A 24,026-nucleotide genomic window follows, 5' to 3' on the forward strand; every position below is an offset into this window, starting at 1 on the left:
GATGCTGGCTCATGAGAAGTTCACCAAGATTACCCAGGATGGGTGTGTGGAGGGTATATGTATGTCCTGTGAGATACATGTATGTTCTGTCTTTACCAATGAGGGGTATATCGCTGGTGTGGAACATAGAGTCCCCATGTTGGTGATGATCAGGTACAATATGTATTCCCCCTTGTGGCTGTGCTGACTGGTTGTGCCATAGCATATGAGTCCACAAATTGTAGCTACTGTTGGGTGAGGGTGTCGGGGCTTGAGTAGTATCCCTAGTCAATATTTCTGTATATGAAGTCACACAATATAATGGTGTTTGTGGAGACCTTCATATTCTCCATAGTTCCCACGAAAGCCGAGTGTGGTTCCTGAGTTTGGGAGTGTGTTCTGTAGCAGGCAACAAACTGAAAGGCAGTATTGCACAATGGTAGTTGTATATGTATGGTCTGTGATGCTTTGTGCAGTGCTACTAACCTGGAGGTGTGTGTATCTGTGATGTATATGGATACTCCCCCTAGTTGTGTTGTCTGTTCCAAGTCTTGTTGTCAGACAGCATGGTATGAAACATAACCTGGTAGTGCTGGTGTGCATAAGTGAGCTTGAACCAGGTGTCTGTCAGTGCACAGATATTTCTATCCTCCATACTGAGGAGAGTCCTGAGTGACCACAATATGAGGTTAACACAAGTGTTGTTGAGCAGCATTACCCTTAGTTTCATTTAACCTGTAATGTCTATGGAGGTGGGTTTGTCTTCTGAGCCCTGCTTAAAAAAGGCACTATGGTGGTAGCAAGAGCCTTAGCCAGCATTCCAAAATCCAAGGGTGACAGCTGCAAGCTGTCCATAGTGAAGCTACGTGGCATGTTGAGCATGTCACCATATGCTGACAGACACTGTATCTCCTATGATTGAAACAAATTTGTTAGGCAACTGTTAAATGTGATATGTGTGTCCGTATACTGTGACATCATAATTGGTGGGTGTAAGATGCTAGACAAGGTCAGGGTCATACTGGCCTGGGCTACATGATCAGAGTGTTCCTTCATGTAGCATGTCATGTGGTCCAGGGAGTAAAGTCTGAGGTTATACACACCAGCATGGACAATGATGGTGCCAGTCTTGTACTTGCTTTGGAGTGACCTGACTGCCTGTGTTATGCGGCAGATCCTGGCACCCAACAGACTGCCCAAATTGACTATTCCCTTGTTAGGGCTGGTGAGTGGTACATCAGTGTGTCTGACAATAAGTGTTGCCTATTACAAGTGTATTAGGTGTGTTGTTTAGCCCGAAGGGCAGTGACTGTGTGGCACACTGACATTGTGAACATTGTGATATGTGGGTATTGTAGTGGGGTAGCAGGTGTGTGTGTGTGTCTGCTTTGGAGGTCTCTGCTGCTTAGGTAGAGTACATTTACAGCATCCAAGTATGTCTATGTGTGCTAATGTGGTTTGAGAGTTGTTGCTAGAGGATATGTGAGACTGATATGTGGTGTGTGTGGTTACCTTCACCACCTGATAGACTGTGCCAGTCATAGGTCGAAAGTTCAGCTCCCTGTATGTCTATATAGGTGCCTCTCACACATATATCTGAGTTTTTCGGGAGGAGGAGAGGGTTGTCTGTGTACATGAGGCAGATGTGACATTGTGTCAATATCACAATATCCACCAGCTGGACTGAAGAGTACACACAAAACCGACCCCTGGACATGTCAGGATATTATCATGACATACTCTGTAGCCTGATCACAAACGATCAGTAGGGTGTTAAGCATGTAAAAGAGTATAACAGGGATTAGTGCTCATGTCCGTTGGTGTTTTGTAATGAGTAGCTGAGAAGGAGTCCAGACTGAATCATGACACCTCCTTCAGCTATGTCATAAATATCAATGTACACTCATATATGTCCTGAGTCAGGGCCAACTGTACCTGAGTGACAATGCCGGCATCATGACAGACAGGCCCATATGTACATACCCATCCCCCACTAACAATAGTCCACATCATCATACCAGGAGATATCACATGTAGAATGGATGAGCAGCTAACCCCACTGCCAAAAGCATGGCAGCAGGTGGAATACATTGATTCCCAATATGTGTCATGCACAAACTACAGAACAAACAGATCATGCACCTGAAAAGTCAGCTGAGCTGCACCCCCTACACAGGATGTGGAACCGTTGAATGTGTCATGGCTACATATGGCACTCCCCACAAGTGTTGGTGCACAACACACCATGGGAAGTCAAGTTCAGTACACCTATGAGGTCTGATCTGCAAGGTCATGGAGTCCACCATGGTTGCAGTCATAAACAGAGCTATTGGAAGCTGACATACACACAACCCTACCAACTGTGGTATGTTCATGTGCGGATCACGGTTCCCAAACATGCTAGACTGTTTGCAAGGCAGCCACCCAGGACATACATCAATGAACACATCTACACATGTGTCACATAGACTTTGAATAGCCCTTTATCAACATCCCAGATACATGTAGTATCCACAAAACCAACAAGTTGTGCATAAATATGTGTTGACATATGAAGGAATGTCAATGTGTCCACAGATCACCCAAGGTAAGGATTCTGAGGTCTTGTTCAAGCTGTTGACACCTGCTGATCCACATGGACCATTCCTGGAATGGCATAAAACAAAGCGTACACGCATCACCATGTCCAGTTTGATGATGTCACAATCCTATAAATACAGCAGGAGAAGGAAAAACAGCTAATAAAGCAAATAGCGCACCGTGTTGATGCGTGTCTCTACAGTATCATAACATAGTTAGGTAAGGGTTTGAATCCTGCAAACTGTGTGTGTGTGTGCAGTTTCCTTTGAGAGGTGTTCCCTTTTTGGAGACTGTGAAAACTCACTAAAAGAGGTGCATTCCTCTTTGGAAAGTCTGATGATGTCACCATCCTACAAATACAGCAGGAAAAGGGAAACCAGTCAGTAAAGCAATTAGTGTGCTGTGTTACTGCGTCTCTCTCTCTCTCTAGTGTCATAACATAGTTAGATAGGGGTTTGAATCCTGCAAACAGTGTGTGTAGGTGTGCAATTGTCTTTGAAAGGAGTGTCCTTTTTGGAGACTGTGAAAACACACTAAAAGAGGTACATTCTTCTTTGGAAAGTCTGATGATGTCATGTATGTGTGCAGTTTCGGGGGGGTGTATGTGTGCAGTTTCCTTTGGAGACTGGGAAAACACACTAACAGAGGTACATTCTTCTTTGGAAAGTCTGATGATGTCGTGTATGTGTGCAGTTTCGGGGGTGTGTATGTGTGCAGTTTCCTTTGGAGACTGGGAAAACACACTAACAGAGGTACATTCCTCTTTGGAAAGTCTGATGATGTTGTGTATGTGTGCAGTTTCGGGGGGGTGTATGTGTGCAGTTTCCTTTGGAGACTGGGAAAACACACTAACAGGTATATTCCTCTTTGGAAAGTCTGATGATGTCGTTTATGTGTGCAGTTTCGGGGGGGTGTATGTGTGCAGTTTCCTTTGAGAGGAGTGCACATTTTGGAGCCTGGGAAAACACACTAACAGAGGTACATTCGTCTTTGGAAAGTCTGATGATGTCACCATCCTACAAATACAGCAGGAGAAGAAAACCAGCCAATAAAGCAAATAGTGCACCGTGTTAATGCGTCTTTCTCTAGTATCATAACATAGTTATGTAGGGGTTTGAATCCTGCAAATACTGACTGTGTGTGTGTGTCACTGTTGGTCAATGCGGTGTGGGTTTTGCTTTTACCATGGTATGACATAGTATGATGACAACAGTAAGTGCATTGCACACATCATGTATCTGCGTGGCAAATATATATGTGTACATGTCCCCTCAATCAGTACATAGGTGTGAAGCCTGCATACTACATGAATACATTTGTTTCCATTGACAGGTTGTGTCACTGCTTCTCAGATCGTAGGTCACATATGTATGTATGTGACATGGCCATCCACTGTTGTGTTCTGTGGCCAAGGTCATCTGTGGCACACACACCCATGAGGGGTGTGTATGTGTGCAGTTTCTTTTGAGAGGAGTGCACATTTTGGAAACTGGGAAAACACACTAACAGAGGTACATTCGTCTTTGGAAAGTCTGATGATGTCACCATCCTACAAATACAGCAGGAGAAGAAAACCAGCCAATAAAGCAAATAGTGCACCGTGTTAATGCGTCTTTCTCTAGTATCATAACATAGTTATGTAGGGGTTTGAATCCTGCAAATACTGACTGTGTGTGTGTGTCACTGTTGGTCAATGCGGTGTGGGTTTTGCTTTTACCATGGTATGACATAGTATGATGACAACAGTAAGTGCATTGCACACATCATGTATCTGCGTGGCAAATATATATGTGTACATGTCCCCTCAATCAGTACATAGGTGTGAAGCCTGCATACTACATGAATACATTTGTTTCCATTGACAGGTTGTGTCACTGCTTCTCAGATCGTAGGTCACATATGTATGTATGTGACATGGCCATCCACTGTTGTGTTCTGTGGCCAAGGTCATCTGTGGCACACACACCCATGAGGGGTGTGTATGTGTGCAGTTTCTTTTGAGAGGAGTGCACATTTTGGAAACTGGGAAAACACACTAACAGAGGTACATTCCTCTTTGGAAAGTCTGATGATGTCACCATCCTACAAATACAGCAGGAGAAGGGAAACCAGCCAGTAAAGCAAATAGTGCACCATGTTAATGCGTCTTTCTCTAGTATCATAACATAGTTAGGTAGGGGTTTGAATCCTGCAAATGCTGACTGTGTGTGTGTCACTGTTGATCAATGCAGTGTGGGTTTTGCTTTTATCATGGTATGACATAGTATGATGACAACAGTAAGTGCATTGCACACATCAGGTATCTGTGTGGCAAATATATATGTGTACATGTCCCCTCAATCAGTACATAGGTGTGAAGCCGGCATACTACATGAATACATTTGTTTCCATTGACAGGTTGTGTCACTGCTTCTCAGATCGTAGGTCACATATGTATGTATGTGACATGGCCATCCACTGTCGTGTTCTGTGGCCAAGGTCATCTGTGGCACACACACCCATGAGGGGTGTGTATGTGTGCAGTTTCTTTTGAGAGGAGTGCACATTTTGGAAACTGGGAAAACACACTAACAGAGGTACATTCCTCTTTGGAAAGTCTGATGATGTCACCATCCTACAAATACAACAGGAGAAGGGAAACCAGCCAGTAAAGCAAATAGTGCACCGTGTTAATGCGTCTTTCTCTAGTATCATAACATAGTTAGGTAGGGGTTTGAATCCTGCAAATGCTGACTGTGTGTGTGTGTCACTGTTGATCAATGCAGTGTGGGTTTTGCTTTTATCATGGTATGACATAGTATGATGACAACAGTAAGTGCATTGCACACATCAGGTATCTGCGTGGCAAATATATATGTGTACATGTCCCCTCAATCAGTACATAGGTGTGAAGCTGGCATACTACATGAATACATTTGTTTCCATTGACAGGTTGTGCAGCTGCTTCTCGGATCGTAGGTCACATACGTATGTATGTGACACGGGCATCCACTGTCGTGTTCTGTGGCCAAGGTCATCTGTGGCACACACACCCATGAGGGGTGTGTATGTGTGCATTTTCCTTTGAGAGGAGTGCACATTTTGGAAACTGGGAAAACACACTAACAGAGATACATTCCTCTTTGGAAAGTTTGATGATGTCACCATCCTACAAATACAGCAGGAGAAGGAAAACCAGCCATTAAAGCAAATAGTGCACCATGTTAATGCATCTTTCTCTAGTATCATAACATAGTTAGGTAGGGGTTTGAATCCTGGAAATGCTGACGGTTTGTGTGTGTGTGTGTGTGTGTGTGTGTGTGTGTGTGTGTGTGTGTGTGTGTGTGTGTGTGTGTGTGTGTGTCACTGTTGATCAATGTGGTGTGGGTTTTGCTTTTACCATGGTATGACATAGTATGATGACAACAGTAAGTGCATTGCACACATCAGGTATCTGCGTGGCAAATATATATGTGTACGTGTCCCCTCAATCAGTACATAGGTGTGAAGCTTGCATACTACATGAATACATTTGTTTCTATTGTGTTCTGTGGCCAAGGTCACTGTGGCACACACACCCATGAGGGGTGTGTATGTGTGCAGTTTCCTTTGAGAGGAGTGGACATTTTGGAGACTGGGAAAACACACTAACAGACATACATTCCTCTTTGGAAAGTCTGATGATGTCACCATCCTACAAATACAGCAGGAGAAGGGAAACCAGCCAGTAAAGCAAATAGTGCACCGTGTTAATGCATCTTTCTCTATTATCATAACATAGTTAGGTAGGGGTTTGAATCCTGCAAATGCTGACTGTGTATGGGTCAATGCAGTGTGGGTTTTGCTTTTACCATGGTATGACATAGTATGATGACAACAGTAAGTGCATTGCACACATCAGGTATCTGCGTGGCAAATATATATGTGTACATGTCCACTCAATCAGTACATAGATGTGAAGTCTGCATACTACATGAATACATTTGTTTCCATTGACAGGTTGTGCCGCTGCTTCTCAGATCGTAGGTCACATATGTATGTATGTGACATGGCCATCCACTGTCGTGTTCTGTGGCCAAGGTCATCTGTGGCACACACACCAATGACAGTTACTTAAGAGTAGTGTGAGTGAGGGTATATGCCTGGGGTATATGTCAGACATGGTCATACACAACAAAGTCTGTCAAGAATGGACAGTCTTCATAGGTGTACGACTGCCTTGTGGATATGCATTCAGTTCTCTAATGTCTTATGTGATACACCTTGGGACTCCACAATACCTATGGATATGTGGATACCAAGGGACACATGACATAACATGAGTCTGTATGTACGCAATGGTACCCAACATACATGTTGAGGGCTACCACCTGTGTGGTACTGAAGGGATAGTATGTATAGTACATGAGGATGACTATGCCATAGTCGGCTTACTGCTATACAGCATGTATCAGACAACAGGAATCTGTTTGTATGATACCCTTGTGTAGGATATGCGTCCCATCCCGGGAATGCATTGCAGGCCAATCCATGCATTCCCAGATTTGGATGGACACATCCGTAGTGTGTCTGCATGTACCTAAGGGGGCTATATGACAGACAGGTGTGGTCACAGTAATGGGTGGTGGTCATTACCACTGGTTAGTGTTATAGTGTAGCACCGGAAGGATCCAATTGATACTGGGTTCCCTACTACTGTGTGTCATTTGTCAGGACATCATCCAATGATTGCTTATAGTCATGCTGTTGAGGTTGTGTATACTACCAGACCACAAATCATTGACAGATATTAACGGTATCACCCACAGCATAGTGTCAACCCATGTCATACACATGTCTACCCATGTTAGTACATAACTGTAGTAAAATGCATACTGGCCATTGAAAGATGCTATGAGATGTTAACAATGTGTACAACAGGGTATGCCACATGTTCCATGTGTCCACTATGGGTGTACATCCAGACAGTGTGCACCCACCATGTTCACAGGTGTACACTTGCTAATCTGTACTGCACACATCACACACGTACTGTCCACTCACTAACACATGCTGGCAGCACATCACACATCAGCCAAGTGGCACATGGGTGGATAATACATACTCAGACCTAACAGTGGTGTAAACAATGCTACATTGACAATCAGAGCTTTGATGCATAATGTCTGCTCAGATATACCTACAAGCATGTAGTTACACTTCCTTGTTGACAACTTGCTATTATTGCTACACTGCTATAGTGTCACCCTGTGCATCAGCACCATGTTAGCCTGTCCCTCCGTCAATAATGCAGATGACAGGAGGCAGCACAGGTATCATCATATGCACAGGATGTTTTGTTGTTTGCCAGAGCCTGACATTGACCCATCCAATCGACATATGTGTGTGTGTGTGTGTGTGTGTGTGTGTGTGTGTGTGTGTGTGTGTGTGTGTGTGTGTGTGTGTGAGAGGGACAACATTACAGCATGGGCCAATGTTGATGTAATGTTTGTGTGTATGTGTGATCCCTAGTTGTTTGCTTAATGTGTGTGTGTGTCTGCATGCACACAACTCCACCATGTGGCTGCCATATACAGTGGTTTGTGGGACAGCCACAGACTGTACCTGCTAGGCTGTACAGATCACTGTCTCCGGCTATGGACACAGTACCTGTGCCTGGCAGGGGTGCTATGGACAGTATCAGGTACCAACCCTGACTGTGTACTGTCATCAGAGGCAGAGGTTTGACGACTGGACACATGTCCCTGCTGGGACTGGCCAGAGCCACGTGCATGTGGTCTACTGGGACAGTCAATGGACAGGCCAGCCTCAGCATTGCTGGGTCTGGTACTGCCACTACGGGAGTGGCTGTGAATTGTGGGCCATCCATGACCACTGCCAGCTGTTGCTGTTGCTGGCATACGTCCGCTTCAACTTCGGAACCGTCCCACACGGTCCTGGCTTAAGGAAGACATGTTGTGGAGGACATCTATTGTCTCCCCCCAACGTCTATCAATGACCTCGGTGTAAGTCCAGATGGCACCAGCAAGGTCATGGATGTTGTCATTGATAGTGGTGTAATGTGCCCTCTGCACCCTAAGTCCCTGCCTGGTGTACTGTTCCATACATGCCGGAGTCTGCATTACAGCCCGGAACGTAGTGGTCATGGTAAGACTTGTGAGGGCACACCTTTCAGGGGCAATATGACCAGTGGTGCTCCCCTGAGAACCCCTGGACCTCCGCCTATGTGGTACCGTTCCGGGTCTACAGCTATGGCTGCTGTGAGGGGATGCAAATGCCATGGGTACCACTCTCTCCTGGTCAATGCCAACTGTATGCTGTCCCTCGCCTATGGCCATTGGTGGTCAGGGATGTAATGGCAGTATGAGTGTGTGCATAGATGGGGTTGAACGCTGTGTACTGTCGATTGGCAGACCAATGATAGACCCTGTCAAATCTCCCTGTACCAAAATACATGTTTCATCATCACCAGTATCCGTGGCAGTGGCTTCAGGTCACCTGCTGCTTTCCCCAACCCCTAACTCAGCACCTGTGAGAGGAAGACAGGAAACACACTTTACGGTCTGCACATGCACACACACATGCACACATGCACACATGCACACATGCACACATGCACACATGCACACATGCACACATGCACACATGAACAGATGCACACAGGAACACATGCACACACCTCACTACAGCAGATACACACACACAACAGCAATCCAAAACACCAAAACATACTCAATAGTGGTTGAAGGTGGGTGACAGTATCAAAAGGCAAACAGTCACGTCACATGTGTCAGCATGCAGAATAAGTGTTGATCAAGTCCATGCAGTGTGAGTGTAGACAGCCATAGTTAATGACAGTGTACATGGCTGTGGTGCATGTGTGTACATGTTTAGTGATTGCCTACACCCTGGAACACAATGTGTACAAGGACACAACATTTCTGGGCAAGTATTATAAGCTCTGCAATATCCTGTGCACCATCACTCACAGGTATACATACCATGGCTGCATGTGTTTTCTGTGTGGCGCATGGATTTCCATGTCTGATTGCAGTGTCTGTGTCTGTAGCAGATAATTGTGGACACAGGTGTAGCACATGCATGCTATGTACACATTTGGGATGAGTGGTGCATGCGTACGTGATGGAATACCAATCCTGGACATGGCCATTGTAACTGTATGGGGTGTAGTACCATTAGCCATCATCATCATGCATCATGTGGTCACTCAAGGCCACTAAAGTGTGCTAGACCACTGCCTAGCATGCTGTACCTGAACTGCAGTGCCATGGCTAAGTTCACAATTACACAGCCACGTTGCACAAGGGTGTGTGAGGTGCCCAATAGGGAGCATTGCCTACTATGACTGTGTTATGTGTTGAAGAGTGTTGCACAGCCCCATGCTAGGCCCCTACCCCTCAGGTATAATATGTGTAGTGTGTGGATGACATGTGGGATACTGAAGTGTGACCTGGCAGCGGGTGTCCGGTTACAACATGTGTAGCATGTGGAGGTGTACTGCATATGACAAACGTGTTATATTGTGTACATGTGTGTCAACTATGCCTATCCAATGTGCAATACAGTGTTGCCACATTTGTGTCTGATGCTCTGTGCATTGCATGTGATTGAGGCAGCTACTGACTTTACTGAGATGTTTAACGTCTCACAGCAAACATGCACAGCATGCATTATGCGTAGGTGTGTTATGTGTACATGGCCTGCACCTCACGTATGACATGCACATTTCAATACCAATTTTAAATTGTTAGCACACTCACCAGCATGTGTTGTCTGCCCTGCTGTCACACCAGAGGGACCTACAAGAATATGACACAGTTTGTCAGTGGCCACAACTGTGACATTGCTACTGTGAGTGTGCTCAACTACAGTAGAGCAACAGGCATAGGTGTATAGATACTATTCACAATATCAGTATTGCACACAGTAAGCAGCACAACTGCTAAACACAGTACACATCTCACATATGCATAATCTAACAATACAGGTAACAGTAGTCTACAGCTAGAGCATGTTACCTGCACGCTCCATGTCACCATGCTGGGTGGCTCCGGCCTCCATGATGACATGTGTGTGATGTTGTTGCTGCTGTAGGCCAGGAGCCACCACGCTTATGAGCAGTTCCTCCACTCTGGTGAGGGGGGATGTATGGCCACCCCACCACCTGTGGCAAGCTGTTGTCTATGGATATCAGACGCACGCCACCGGACATGTCTAATTAAATCACTGCAGTGATGGCGTACCTGCTCATATGTCCGGTTATGCATGCCTATGTCATTTACCTGATGAACAAGATCTTGCCACAGTACAGTACGCTCCTGCTGGTGCTGGCTGGCCCTGGAAAACAGCAGGGTATAGTGCTGAACCAGGCTGTGGTGGATTTCCTGTTCCTCTGCGGCTGTGTAGGAGGGATTCCTTTGATGAGCCTTAAGCCTGGAAGACAAGTAAACGATATGTGTGAGCAAGTCATGTGGCACACTTAATATTATACAGTACAGATATCAGTTAACTGCCATATATAGCATCTGTTCGTCTGTCAGAGGATGCACACATTCAATACCACATATCAGTGCTCAGCACACAACTGGCTGACCGTGCCTGCCACACTCCATATAACAAACCACTATACACCAGTACTCGGCACAGTGTTTGGGATCCAATGCACAGCCTTGCCATGGGGGTACATATCAAGCTAATGCATGAAGAAATATGTCATCCATTGCAATGAATGTGAAATACAGTTACAGTATAACCAGTAACCCATCCTAGTCGTTGATGCCATACCCCTACCTAACATATGTGCACAGTTGTTAATATAGCTGGCATACTGCTGTAACAGAGTATACATGTTGCTAGGTACACACGCAAGCCCTGCAACACACATGTGATTGCGGACATGGTACAGGCATCATTACACACACATCAGACATTCATACAACACACAAATGTATGCTGACACAGATGAGTATTTCCTGTGTACCTTACAGTACTGTGTGCCCCTACTTACAGATACCTATGCCTGAGGTATGTAATCTGTGCAGACTACAGGAAACACACAAGACAGTACACACAAGACAGTGTTACCAGGGAATGTGAACATACACCATACTGTGCTGTTTAGGCCTACAGCTTCAGGTAGTACAACAGTGCAAATGTCAGCTGGATTCACCAGCAGTACCACTTACTGAGCATACATGTATTGCTTCAGCCTATGATGGGACACCACAGTCGTATACAAGGAACTATGTCACAACATATGCCATCCTACTATGTCTGCATCCCAATAACTGACACATCTTTCTCTGGCCTCACACCTAGGACACAAACGACCATGACAGAAACAACCTCACACTAAGCTATCACACCGTTACAGACCTTGCACACATTCACTGACACACTCATTCCACCTCACACAGCAGGTATTGCACTGAGTACATGTGTGTGTGCATTGTGTCATAGGTAGGAAATACGCTATTGGCCCTAGGGCCTACAGCAGCCTAGCCATATGCTACCCTGGTCTTTGACATGCATGTAATTTGATTTCACTTGCTCCTGTCAACTGGATACACAGAGATGATTCCCAGGGTGTGTTACCTATCCCACAGACAATCATCAGGGGTATGTATGACATCTGCTACTGAGGAGCCTTGTTTGTTAATGCTGTGTAGTTTACTCCAGAGTATGGCATATTTGCCAATAGGAGCCTATCCCTCCAGCATGTGCTGTTTAGTGAGATGGCGGGGATTAGGGACCTAGGCCGTGTAGCCTGGTGGGATTGTGAGGTGTTGACATGGTGGTTGTCTGACTGCTATGGGTGTGACATACCTCTGTATGTTTGGCAGAGGTAACCTCTGGGTGGCCGGTATGCAACACACTGTAGCTGTGGTTATGTGAGTCAGTCTGCATAGGGTATGTGTTTGAGGGCAGTATTACTCTTTGTGAGGTAGGTATGTCTGTGGCCTTTCCAATTGCTGTAGTTGTCATGTGAGGTACACGTACCACGTAGACAGATTACAAGACTAGGCAGGCAACCACCTTTCTGGTTAGTGGGTAAAGTGTTTTGGTATGGGGTATGGCACTGCAATATCAACACTGGTGTTCAGTCCATGCCTTGGTCACCAGGCACCGGTTGCAATATGTCTGACCCCGTGTTTCCTTCTCTCACTATATACACACACACATATATATATATATATATATATATATATATATATATATATATATATATACATATCTATATATATCCATATATATCTGTATATATCTATATATCTATATCTATATATATATATATATATATATATATATATATATATATATATATATATATATATATATCTTTATATGTATACATCTATATATCTATATATATCTATCTATGTATGTATATATCTATATATCTACATATCTACATATATCTATATATGTATATATGCATATATCTATATATATATATACATATATCTATATACATATATATATATATATATATATATATATATATATATGTATATATATATATATATATATATATATATATATATATATATATATGTATATATAAACATATATATATATATATATATATATATATATATATATATATATATATACAATGATATATATATGTATATATCTATATATCTATATATATATATATATATATATATATATATATATATATATATATACATACTTGTAAACATCCATTGCTGTACATATACATGCACATATAGGCACACATACTGCCCACCTTTCATGGTGGGAATATCAATTATGAAACAGCTGTGAGACATACAATTATGTAATAATATTGCACAGTGTTGTGCAGAATGCATTTCACTGTCCTCAGGCTGTATATCTGTAGCAGACCTCACTGGCTGTAACTCAGTCCCACAGCATTTAACCACCACATGACATATACCTGCACTGCTTGCTTTTTTCAATGCCACACACTACAACCTACATAGATATGTGCACATAGCAACCTTCAAATACATATATATGTCCAGCATTCACTAACAGTTACAGTATGTCCCTTGCCCTATGCAGATCTGCATATACATATAGATAAGGACTGCTACCACATATGGAGGCTTCACATATGTAGAGTACTCTTCAGACACATCATTCAGATGCCAGCAAATACATCTCTGTTACATACCTTACCTTTGTATTTCCCACCTCTGTCTGTTGTACCTGTTGACGTTTTTTTTTTTTTTCTGGTTGGTGTCTCCAACTGCCTCTGTTTTTTTTTGTTTTTTTTTTTTTTTTGGTTGGTGTCTCCAACTGCCTCTGTTTGGTTTTTTTTTTTTTTTTTTTTTTTTTTGATTGGTGTCTCCAACTGCCTCTGTTTATCTGTCTGTCTGTCTCTCTCACTCTCTCTCTCTCCAGTTTCTGCAATGATATTATTGCATGTATGAATAGCAAGTACAGGTTGCTTTTGTAGGTATCTGCACATGTGCATGTGATGGCCTCTGCACCAATTAGTGCCCACCATTTAGTAATTGCATGCAGCCTGCTGTGTGGTAATTGCAGTTCTCACTGTGATTTCAGGACACTGCTATAAAATGATAGGTTAGGTAGGCATAGGCCTTTCAGTTTTGCAAGGTGGGAACCATGCTTGTTTGCTGTGGACACTGTTGTGTCAGTCAGAAGGTTGGTATATGTCTCATATCTGAAGCTGGGTTGTAGCCAGTGAAATGCATGTTGTACTGAAACCTGACTGTTGCTTCTTCCAGTACACTCTTCTCAGTGTGTAAGTTTACTCACACCTCTTAATGCTAACACTGGATACATGGGAGTATGTACTTTCTTTTGGAATTAGGGAATTAACTGGCATACAACAGTAGTTATTGCAATGTATTCCTATGACTTTCCTATGTTTTCTTTACATTCACCCCTTGTAATGCATGTTATATTTCTTTATTGCAATGTATTCCTATGGCTTTCCTATTTCCCTTTACATTCACTCCTTGTAATGCATGTTATATTTCTTTATTGCAATGTATTCCTATGGCTTTCCTGTTTTACCTTTACATTCACTCCTTGTAATGCATGTTATATTTCTTTCAGCACCAAGTTATTGTATATCTGCTGTGGCTTAGTGGTACATCATGCAGACTGGTGAGTCCAAGGTGTGGGGTCTGAGACTGACAAGGGTATTTTATTTTTCTGCTGAGCAATACAAGGGCCTTGTCATACAGAGTGACTAAGGCACTTTTAAGCAGTTGTAAGTGGGTTTGTGTGGGTTTGCGCAACGCTTAGCGATGCTAAGCTACACTTAGCTTAGCTTATTGTATTTTAGCAATACTAAGCTAAGCTTAGCTTAGCTCATTTTATGTTAGCAATACTAAGCTAAGCTTGGCATAGCTTATCATATCTTAGCAATGCTAAGCTAAGTGCACACATGCACACGCTGGTGCAAACCCGCTTACTTCTGTTTACAAGTGCTCACTCCCGCTAACCCCCGCCCTCATGTCTTTGACAGAAAAGTAAATGGGGAGATAGGAATGTGGTGATAAAGGGTGCACAAACAGGGGAAGACAGTAAGGAAACCAGCTTGGGATGTACACGATGGGTGTGGAGAAGGTCCATAGCTGCCCATTTCTTTGCCAGCAACAGCTGTGCATATGCAATACATTAGGTGGGATATTTGAAACCTTCCACCCCTGAGAGAGGGGTGAGGACAACTAAGTATGTTGTACTACCAATTATGAATATCAGGCACATGTACTGTTTGTGAACTGCTATACTGTCATTAGTACGTTACTCACTTCTGAACAGTTTGTGATTTGTATTGACATTAGCACAGTCTGCTCAGGACAACTGGACATATTTCTGTACTGTGTATGCCTACCTACACCCTTGGTTGTGCCTGACTACATGGGTATATAGTACCTTTGGGTAGGGGTGCAGAACTGCAGAGTGCATTATTTATTATCGTGTGATATTTATCTTACTGAACATGCAGAGTTGCTGTGTACCTGTAAGTCTATGAAGGCTTGTAGTCTGCCTGGGTAGCTCCCACCTGTGGAAATATCCAGATGTTAGACAGAGGTCAGCCTAGTATTCCTTGACTGTGCACCACAGCAGTCTTTTCAGCACCTGAACAATGGCATTGTCACAGGTGTTGCTAGCACTACATGGCTACATCCTTTGATATTTCTGTGTTGTACTTCTGCATAAGGGCATGCTTGTGGGTTTCATTCTAAAGCTATTTGCAGAGTGTGTAACAGCAGACAAGCTGATATGACTGTGTGTTTCTGACTCTTCCAGACCTCAGATACTCTCACGTATATATTTGAACAGCCTCAGGGAAAGGTACACATAACTGGGTTGCACCTGTGATATAGTTCAGACATTTTGCAGTTCAGACTTTGGGGGATTCAGAGCATATGTATTACTACACATTTTCTGACATGCAAGCGGTGTCTACTCTCACTTATTGACATTTGTCATTAAGTGAGATTCAACACTTTTCTGCCTACTGTTAGTACATTTCACAGGGAGTCAGAGGGGCACAGCTAACATTTGTTTACAAATCAGGGTCATCACTGTAGAGCAGTCACTGTTGGGTGGTCTGGCCTGTGACCTATGCAAATATGCCAGTGTTTATTCTGCTCTGATACTGTGTGGGATTTGTAAGCTGCTACTGTAACCTTATTCCCTACTAGCATGGCTGATTCTCTTTTCACAGTCATATCATGCAATTCCACAACACCTGCTGGTTAAGGCCCACAGAACAAGATTTGTGTTATGCCATTCCTATTTTCCCTTTACATTAACTCATGGTAATGCATGATATATTGCTTTCAACATTGTATATCTGGTGTGGTGTAGTGGTATTTCATGCAGACTGGTGTGTCCAAGGTCCTGGGTTCAAGACTGACAAGGGTATTTTATTTTGCTGCTGAGCAGCACAAGGGCCTTGTCATACAGAGTGACAAAGGCACTTTTAAGCAGTTGTAAACGGGTTTGTGTGGGTTTGCGTGATGCTTAGCGATGCTAAGCGCACACAAGCTCACACTCGTGCACCCCCGCTAACTACTGCTTAAAAGTGCTTACTCCCGCGCTAATTTATTTTAAAGAAAAGAAAATGGGGAGATAAGAAAGTGGTGAAAAAGGGGCACAAAGAGGGAAAGACAGTAGGGAAACCAGCTTGGGATGTGCAGGATGGGTGTAGGGAAGGTCCATAGCTGCCCATTTCTTTACCAGCAACAGCTGTGCATATGTATGAAATTTGGTGTGAAATTTGAAACCTTCCACCCCTGAGAGAGGGGTGAGGACAACAAAATATGTTGTACTGCCAATTAGAATTATCAGTTTACATGTCCAGTGGACATGTGTGCGAATTGGGCAGCTATGTATGGGGGGGGTAATTTTTTTGTGGGAACAGATTGCCCTTTTTTTTAATTTTTTTTTCAGGTGAGAGTGGAATGTCAGGTAGAGGAAGTAGGTATATTTGGGAAGGTAGGTTGGGGAGGTAAACAGACAAGACAAACAAGACGCATACAGGAGCGGAGTTTGACACATGGGGTGGGTGAACACAATTGACTGGGAAGGATGTTTGGAAATCGCAAGCCCATGAGCCCACAGATGGTAACAGTGGAACTGAGATCCTCACCCATGGGCAGTCACCACTGCGCCTTCACAGCCCCGAAGGTGGCTGTGCTGGGGGCTGAGTAGGACAGGCAGGCTCACCCGAGAGATGCGCCACTCTTGCCTCAAGCTGGCATAGGGGATCAGCGACTGAACGCTGGATCTCCCTATGCACCACAGCCCAGACCCTTCGAAGGGTGACGGGTGGCCCTTCTCCACCCAAGCTTGCACAGGGGGATGAGCCCCATCCCCTGCAGTGCTTCCACCCAAAGGTGGCACAGGACCAGTGGAGGAGGGGAGCCCGGGCTGGGCACCGGAGCTGCTGGTGCCAGGTGCACTCGCCAACTGAGGAGGGACAGGTGGGTCCACTGGGACCGGCCTTCCCATACGTTCTGTGATTAGGTGTGTTTAATTACAACATAAACAACAGCATTCCAGATTAGTTGTAACAGCATGCAGTAATATTCCCATTAACCCAACACACCAAGGTTCCAACAGTTGAACAGCAGGCATAACACATGCATATATTGAATGACAGTGGATATTCCAACAGCATGCAGGGATGTTTGGTTGCAATAGGCCACAATGAACGTGGTGTTTGAACAGGGCAAATGCATCAACATCAATGCAAATATTTATAAAATAATAGGACATATGTCCCAACAAATATTTAAGGTTACACATACCCATTGAGGTGTGAAATTGCATGGTTTATGCACATATGGTAGGGTGTAGAAAAAACTTTGGTTAACATCTTATAATGAACTTTTAGTCTACACTACATTCCCAGTGACTGCAGTTGTATATCCCCTACCTGCATTATTACACTTGCCACCGTACATTAGGTTGTGTCATGGGTTTGGCTAGTTCAATATATGCTTGACCTATATCTGACATACTAACTGTCCAGGATGCAGGTGTTACTGCTACATATTTCTTGTTTACATTTATATTTTTTTATCTACATATCTGGGATGTTTTCACATGACATTTTCACTTCGATTTGTACAGAACCCTGCATTTCTTAACACACACTCACATTTCTGGTGAATAATTACATGCTACATGTGTGCCAGGTTTACTTATTCATGCCAGCCAGTAACTGACTATTGTGGACTGTATATATGTTTCACAGCTACTAGCACTTCCATCACCCACTTTATATGGGACTGCATAACTCTGGGTTGCCAGCACATTTTCAAACAGTACTGTTTGTATAATGCAAGGGTACAACAACATTTCAGACTCTGTGACACAGACATACTCTGGGTTTTAGACCTTTATTAATGACATTGCACACTTTTCCACAGGCTCACGCCTTTATTTGTTTTAACGGTGTTTATGGCAGACATGTTCAAGACATATTATACCTTTATTAATAGGTTAGAACAAACTTTTTTCAGGCTCACTCACTTATGTTATATGACAGTGCCTGAAGGGATATTATTCCAGATATATGTTACCTTTCTTAATGGGTTACTACACTCTTTTTCTGCCTCTCTGACGTTTTTATCTGACAGTACATGCAGAGAACATATTCAGGCAATTCTATGGCTGTTTTATTGGACTACAACACTTTCTTTCATGCTCTCTCCCATATTTTATATAACAATACATGCAGAATAATCACTAACCTGCCTGGTGGTGCAGCCTTAGCAGCCTATCAGCATAGGCTTGCTGATCCGCAGCATGGTCACCTGCAGCTGTAAAGTAAATGAAGGGATATTTAGACATACCTATCCATTATACATACTCCATTATCAATTCTTATATACTGTATTCCATGGCTACATACTCAGTTGTGGGGCATTCTGCATCCCACGGGCCTCCTGTATTCACTGGTTCAGGCAGTCCTGCTTTCATCTCTTCAGGTCTGCGTGGTGGTGCCAGACCTGCTCACCAGTCCAGGGAACGCCTGTGGCACTGGTGAGGTCACAAGCTAACCAGTTCCAAGCCTCTGCCTTGTTCTCCGTCCCTTGGAACTAGCCCTGCAGGAGTCTTGTCTCGTGACGGTGGACAAGGAGCCAAACCATGTATTTGGACTCCTTGATGCCCCAACGTTGCACTCAGAAGCATGAACCCTCTCCTGCACCTGCCATTCTGACTGCAAATGTGAGCTACAGTCAGTTATGGTGAGTATTCCCACCTATGGGGCTTAAATATGCCGCATTTCCCGCACTTTTTTTGTGATTGGCCATTTTGTAAAATTCTCGGCTGACTGCAGACCTGCTTAGTAATGGTTAAACTACCATTCGTAAGTTTATGAATGTTAATAGTGGCTGCTTCCCTTATGTTGTCATGGCTTAGTGGTTCTGTACTTTGATTATGATGCAAAGGTCCTGGGTTCGAACCTTGTCATTCTTTTATTTTAATACTGTCTAGACAGGCTAGGGGGTGTGGCTGCGTTTAAGCAACTTAGCTCTACGTTGCTCCCCGGTGCCCTGGTTGGCGCAGTGCGGAAGTCTGCGCAAACACATTGCGCTGAGTAAAACGCTTTTAAACTTTGGGCAACTCTATTTAGCTGGTTAAAGTGCTATTAAACTATGGGAAACTCTGTTTAACTGGATAGAGTGCTATTAAACTATGGGCACCTCTGTTTAGCTGTGTAAAACGTTGCTTAACACCAGGTTATCTGGGTCCTTTAAAAATATATATTTTGTTCACTGATACATTGGCCACGTCACTGCTTTTAATAAAATTTTAATCATATATGTCTGGTATTATTTCAAATACTGATTTAAAACATAAATAAGAAGGGGAGTGGTGGGACTCGAGCCGTGAATGCCTTCTCTTTGTGCATACGCTCTACCATTACCCTATTGCAATTTGGTGTGATTTGCATAAACATTCTTTCTTATGCTCTTCCATGTCAGAATTGCTAACTCTAGCTAAGCAATGGGCACACCCGCACACAAACGCGCAAATACAGGCAGCTATATTGTGGATTTAAAAAAATATATATAATTATTTACTTTATGTAAGTGTGATGGGGGTTTACAGTGTCAGGGAGTGTGGTGTTGGGTGCAAGTACATTTGAGTGAACTCGCTCTTGTGTGTTGACATTTTGCTTTTTATAACCTTGCAAGGGCGTGCACATTTAGACTGCTCGGCAGTCGGGCACACCCCCTGCTTTCCTACTCAGTCTGTGTAAGAGTTACGGTTGAGTCAGCGTGCCCTCATGAATATTCATGGTACGCTGACATCAAACCGTTCAACTGCAGTCTCCGAGTAAGGCATATTAAGTCTTACACGGAGGATTAGTGAATCCGGGGGTAAGTGTTCCTCTGTATGATCAGCTGGTCATAGCACACTCATATGTTGTTAAGTTATAAACAACCGTTATCCTTTGGTTTTTCAGAAGTTTGAATGGTGTATTTATTTTAAAAATGGGTTAAAGTCATGACTTTATTTTATTTTTTATTGATTTTACATTCGTTGATTTGATTTCACTGATTGTTTTCTTTTTTCTCTAGCCTAGCCCTACTCTTGTCTCTTCCCACTCCATTCGCCCTGTGGGTTCACTATGCTCCCGTACCCTACCTCCAATTCCCACACACCCCCAGAGATCCTAACCTTATACTTCTGTAACCACACCCACATCCCCAGATAACCAATCCAAATAACCAATTATCTAAATTCATTGAACATTAACCAACACCCAATCCCAAAACTTCTATTGCCTAATTATTGATATTAAGCTACTTACCTCTCCCTAGTCTGTCTAAATAAAATCCCTTCCTTCAAACTTTAAACATAACATTCCATCAATATGCCTAAACCACATCAATCAGCTCAAGTTAAACTAATGCTCTCTCTTACACTTCTATCTATCCTAACCATAGCCTACCTGCTAACCACTTATGAGCATGCCAACTTCCCACATTTCTATTACTCTCCTAAGCAAACCTCCAAACTAATCCCCGCCATTTCCACACAACACATACATATAACAGTCTTACCTAACTACCTACTAGCTAGGTATCATTGTATGGCCCACATTAAATACAACCACTGTAAATGTAAAAAGAAACTAACCAACACTACAGCCTCTCAAATCCACTATGTAGGTTCAAACTCCATTCCTTTATAGATGGTGATATTCATCCAAACCCAGGCCCTAAATATAATGTAACCATTCAACCTGAAATCCCCCAGCACCCCTAGCTTAAATATCCTTACCAAACTCCCAAATTCTCTTATCATAGCTCATCTTAATGTACAAAGCATAAATAATAAAGTTGCCCACACCCACGCACTTCTGGACATACATTCATTTCATATTTTATGCCTAACAGAAACATGGCTAAAGCCCACAACACAGAACAATAAAATCATTCCCCCAGGATATGACATCCTGAGACTAGACCGTAAAACCAGGAAAGGAGGGGGGGGTAGCTATCCTCTATAAAATAGGATTACAGGTTACTTCTCTAGAATATAATTCTCCACTAGATAACAATTCAGAAATCCTTATCTCTAAATTTCAACTCATTGCTAATAAATCAATCAACATCATCTGTATCTACCTACCACCTGGTAATAATATCAACATTCTGGAAGATATCATTAGCTGGCATTCTACAAACTTCCCACAAGAAACTATAGTCCTAGATGACTTCAATATAGACTGGATAAGCTGTAGCTCTGAACAACCTACAATTCACATTAACCTATAACTTTTCTCAAACCATAAGCTCCCCGACCCGTATAAACAAACCCAACAACAAACAAAGCATATTAGACTGGATTCATATAAATAATCACCAACAAACCTATAAGGTAGGAACACTGCCCGATGATCTTAGTGTCCAAGCATTGACTTATATAATCAGGCAAAAGACTGATATTCCTAACCCAATCACATACAGGACAATAAGATCTAAAAAACATTTTAACCCCAATCTCTTCCAAAGTGAACTTACTGCTTGTGACTGGTCTCGCCTAAAACATCTCCCAATTGATGAAGCTGTTAGTTATTTTAACACAAAATTCCTAGCTATCCTTGACCACCATGAACGAAAGCAGACTATCAGGAACAAGACTAAACCTGCCCCATGGCATGCAAGGCAAACTAGGCAAAATATCATATTGAGAAACAAATATTGGTCTAAATGGAGAACTTCAAAAAACCCTACAGACCAGCAGATATTTAGACAAATCAGAAATAGTACAAAAAGCTATTCTCTCAGATAAAAAGAACTTCTACTGCCAGCTACAGCAAACAAATATAAATAAACCACAAAAGTTCTGGGCTAGCATTAATATGCTTCTTCACCCTGGGCACTCTGCTGCTCCTGCCCCACTAGGAACTAACCTTGACAACCCCAAACAAACTGCCAATGCCTTTAATTCTTTCTTCACAGAAGCAATCCAATCTCTTGCTAACCAGCTATCTCCAAATAGCTCTAATCTCCCAACCACCAAAATTAACTCTCTACAGTCATTTTAATTGCAACCAGTCCCAACATCCCTTATCTGCACCCTCATCAAGCTTAAACATTCCACCCCCTCAGCTGACCAGTTACCTGCTGGTTATTTGCAGAAAGCAGCTAAAACCATAGCCTATCCCATTTCTATACTTATAAATAGAACCATTAGTGAAGGAACCATACTATCCATCTGGAAAATCTCTCATATTATCCCCCTCCACAAAGGCAGTAATTGTAATGAATGTTCTAACTATCGTCCCATAGCATTACTTTCACCCTTGGCTAAAATAATGGAAAAGTGAATTCACAAACAGCTAATGAACCACCTAATCCAGAATAACCTTCTTAGAAACTGTCAACATGGTTTTTAGACCATTTCATAGTACTATCACTGCCCTCTTATCCTTCACAACCTGCACTAACAAAAACAGCAACAATAACACTCTCTCCTTTGCACTATTTATTGATCTGTCCAAAGCTTTGATATGGTAAACCACCAACTTCTCATAACCAGGCTTAAATCTCTTTCACTAGATACCCAACCAATACAATGGTTCCAATCTTATCTAAATAATAGGCAGCAGGCAGTGCTTTAGAACAATAACATATCTACCCTCCTACCTATTATCCTAGGGGTCCCACAGGGCTCCATTCTAAGGCCTCTCATATTCTCTATATTCATCAATGACCTACACTTGACAATTCCTCAAGCCACCTGCATACAATATGCAGATGACTCCACCTTAATATGCTCTGCAACTACAACACCCGAATTACAAACCCTAACCCAGAATATTCTCTGTATAGTCGAAACTTGGTTTCTACAAAAATGCCTCCTCCTGAACAACAACAAAAAAAACAAAACTCTTGCTTTTTACCCCTACCCGCAAGCCCTCTTCAATTAACTTCACAGTCGTATCTAATAATGGTACTCTCATATCTCCGGATCAAACTACCAAACTACTAGGAATAACAATAGACAACAATCTTAACTCTGATACTCACATCAACAATACAATAAAAAGTAAATCGAAAACTAGGATCTCTCTTTAGGATCAGACCCTTCCTCAGGCCTTTAGCTTGAACTACTATTGCACAAACCCACCTAACCTCAACACTCTTTTATGCCTCACCTATCTATACTAATCTAACAAAAAACAACCTTAACAAACTATCAATTTCCTACAACAACATTGCTAAATTTGCCACTGGCTTACCATTTAGAACCCACCACTGTCAAAATCTAAAACAGCTAGGTTGACTAGAGCTACAAAACCAGCTCCAATTTTTTCAACTGACCATTGCTCATAAGATCCTGTATCAACATTCTAAAACCCCAATACTCACTAACCTTATCACCCACTACAAAAATCTAAAAGCACTGTGCTCATCGAATAAACTACTTGTTAACACTACCAAAGCAAACAGCTCAGCAGG

This window comes from Protopterus annectens, chromosome 3.part0 (genome assembly GCF_019279795.1).
Source record: "Protopterus annectens isolate FY-2018-M chromosome 3.part0, PAN1.0, whole genome shotgun sequence".
Taxonomy (NCBI): Eukaryota; Metazoa; Chordata; order Ceratodontiformes; family Protopteridae; genus Protopterus; species Protopterus annectens.